The following is a 3,955-nucleotide window of genomic DNA, read 5'->3' as shown; positions in this document are numbered from 1 at the left end:
TTTAGGCAAGCGGTGTTGAAGTGAAAGACTGTGAGAAGACAGTAATGGAGACAAGAAGTACACATCAACTGAAGGAAGGACTGGATAAAAAATAGAAGTAGGTATATGTGTGATAGGGACAAGGAGTGTAATGCAAGGACGACCACACGAGATGTACCAAGGTATAATGCAACACAAAATTCCCAAACGTCCTCAGTATTTTGGTAAGAGTGCCGAAAAAAATAAAAAAAGTATCGTCTAGGGAGTTATTTTGAGTGAGCTTTTCATGGAAGAATCTTCGTCCCTGAAATTCAGTTCAATATAATGTGTATGAAATTCCCAGCGCTTCTTAGAATACGAAAATTAACGTACAAAGTATCACACACTCTACTCTCTATTCCCCAAAGCATTTATTTATTTATTTATTTATTTTTGTGTTGTTGTTGTCCGTTCACTCCATGCGAGGAAAAGACAAGCTTAAGGTTTACGTGGGCACCTCCACCATTTCTCGTACAACAAAAGACGAGAAAAAAAATGGCGATGATGACTTCCCGGGAAGACAAGAAAAAAGTCAGGGATTCATTCAGGGCTTTAACTCAGGCTTGGGTTCAGGTTTCAGGGCTCAGGGTTCAGAGTTTACTTACTGGGAAATCTTCTTCCATAATTTTTACATACTTTTTTTTATTTAGCTTTATTGTTTTCTATATTATTCTTTTTACTTTTCATACCTTTCCTTCAGGTGGATATCTTATTTTCTCTCCCTTGAATTTTGTTTTAAAAAATATTATACAATTTGTAATAACGAATTACAAAAATACAAAAGAAATCTGATCTTTATTCTAATAACTGAAGTAACTACACTTAGGGTTTTCTTCCAGGTAGATACGGTATAATTTCCCTATTTGCTTCATGGGGGAAAATCAATATATAATTTGCCATAACGAATGAACCAGAAAAGAAAAGATTACAAATTGTATTCCAGAGGTTGAAATCATTCTACTGACACATTTCTTACACGTGGCTTCCTCATTTCTTTCTCCTCTTTGATCAATGGTTAAAAAAAAAATGCCATTAAGAATGAAATGAAAAGTAAAATTTCTTATCTTTATTCTACTGGTTGAAACCATTCCACTTTCCTTGCACAGATCTCTCTCATCTAGAGCGTCCCAAAGAAATCGGGCGAAAACACGATATATTTTTTGTACAAATTTCTGTTAGCAATAAATTAAGAAAGTGAGGCGCACCCGTTTTATTCTGGTATCTAAAATGACACTATATACTTAAATCGTTTCCATTGAATCAGCTGGGAAAAAAAAACACAAGTTTATTCTGGTACGTAAAATAATTTTTTTTCCATCATACATTTATTTATTCTTTTTTATTGTTAATGGTGTAATACAAGGAGAGAGATAAAGTGACTGTTTATTTATAATCCCTCAGGATCATCGTAAAGTTGAGGAGAATATGTCATGGTTTATACAAGATAATTATAAGTCATGATATGTTACTTGAAGCAGTAATATCTCAATGGCCGAGCGACTCTAAACAATTGTTATTATTATTATTATTATTATTATTATTATTATTATTATTATTATCATTATTATCATTATTATTATCATTATTATTATCTTGTAAGTGATGCAGACAAAATCAATGTAAAACAAGACAAGGAACCAGAAAACTGAAAAACAAAATACAGATTTAATATGGGTTAAATAGTAAGAAGCCAAAAATATGGTACATTATATAACAGATGAATAACAAATAATAAATAAATAAATAAATAAATAAATAGAATAATAAAATAAAATAAAAAAACATGTAGCCTACTGAGTATGAAAAAATAAATAAAAACGTATTTAGTAACGTGCGAATTCTATCAGTAACTTAGATCAAGCGTTGATTGGCACGGTAATTAAGAGGCAATTAAGAGCAGAACAAACAAGCCATTAATGGACGTGCCTCTAATGGACCTGCTGACCTGACGTGTTCCGAGAGGTCAGGTCATTTGTCTTTCATGTCTCGCCTCCACAAACATGACCGCTGCCACTAACTCACACTGTCATAATGCTTATACTAAAAGGATAAGCACTAACACACTAGCACAGGATTTACTCAATACTAACACAACGAGAGCAGAAACACAACACTAGTACTTACATTACTGTCACTGAGATAATACTAACACAAATCACAATACTGAGACTCAAACATTAATACTACGAACAATACTAACAGTGACAACACTAACACTAATACAACACTATCAATAATCTGAAACTAACACTAAGATTAAAACCATAAAAAAAAACAACAAAAATAATGAAATGACACACACACAAACACACACACACACACACACACACACACACACACACACTACTCACATAACATTCAGCAGTCTAACACAATAAGAGAAAGACCATTAAAAAAAAAAAGAAAAAATAACTAAACTAAACTAATGATAAGATAATAATTTTCCACAACACACAAGCACACTCACACAACACTCAGCCAGCCACTGACAGAATAGAAACACACATTAACACAAACTAAACAAACTAAACTCACTAAAACCATTAAAAGAAAACTAACACTAATAATGAGATAATACCAACGCACACACACACACACACACACACACACACACACACACACACACACACACACACCAAGCACCATATTAAAAAAAAAAAAATAACAGCATAATTGGAGGGTCCACGCTGCTCTGAGTCCCGCCTGTGTGTGCTGGCGTCTCCGATTACCTTAGTGAACCTCAGTGTATTAAGTTCCCGTCCTTAAAAATAGAGCCACAATAGCATGGCCAGAGAGAGAGAGAGAGAGAGAGAGAGAGAGAGAGAGAGAGAGAGAGAGAGAGAGAGAGAGAGAGAGAGAGAGAGACTGTATCGTGTATTGCCGAGTGATTTAGTCATTTTCATGCTTTTTGGAGTTATTATTTGTTTCGTGTGTGTGTGTGTGTGTGTGTGTGTGTGTGTGTGTGTGTGTGTGTGTGTGTGTGTGTGTGTGTGTGTGTGTGTGGCGGGGTTTAAAGTCTTCCTGTTTATTTTTCTATTTGGAAACTATATTAAAAAAAATTGTTCGGTATTTTTTTTTTCGAAAGCTTTCTATTTAGTGCTTTCTCTCTCTCTCTCTCTCTCTCTCTCTCTCTCTCTCTCTCTCTCCACTCAATCATCCCAGCTTCCGCGCAGTCTCTCTCTAAAGCCTTTCCTTGAATTTTGTCATCATACCTTCTTTTACTCAGCTCCCCTTCATCCATTATTTCCACGTAACCAAACCACTTTAATATGTTACGCTCTTAGCCACCACCACAACCACCACCACCACCACCACCACCACCACCACATATCCTCATCCCGCACTTCATAATTTGCTTCCTCAATCTTGAAAAAAAAAAAAAAATCCACTCGCTTTATCAAACTCTACTTCTTCATTACCTTCTTGTTGTAATGGCTTTAAGTGTGTGTGTGTGTGTGTGTGTGTGTGTGTGTGTGTGTGTGTGTGTGTGTGTGTGTGTGTAATAATAATAATAATAATAATAATAAACGGTTTATTATTTAGGCAGTTGACAAACTGAAAATGTACATAGGGGATGGGGGAAAAACTTAACATTAATCCTAACGGTAAGACTAATCTAGGAGGGAAATACTATTGATTGATGGCTCGCACCATGGTGGGAATCGCACTGAGTCTGTACCGGTCCGTGCGCGGCGCCTTCAGGGGCGTTATTTTGTTGTGGTGTCTGGTGGCACGGACAGGGCGAGGCGCGTCGGGCGGCAGCATGTCTCTGAGACGCGGATGATGCAGTAGTCCCTTCCCAAACTTCTCCAGAGCCTCTCGGTGCCTGGTGGATATTCTGGACAGACTCAGGGTGGTCAGGGCTTCTTCATAGGTGGTGTATGCAGGGCCAAGGATGACCCTGCACGCCCTTTTCTGCACACTCTCTAGCTGTAGC

Source organism: Scylla paramamosain, unplaced genomic scaffold, assembly GCF_035594125.1.
Source record: "Scylla paramamosain isolate STU-SP2022 unplaced genomic scaffold, ASM3559412v1 Contig8, whole genome shotgun sequence".
NCBI lineage: Eukaryota > Metazoa > Arthropoda > Malacostraca > Decapoda > Portunidae > Scylla > Scylla paramamosain.
This window is presented reverse-complemented; position numbering follows the sequence as displayed.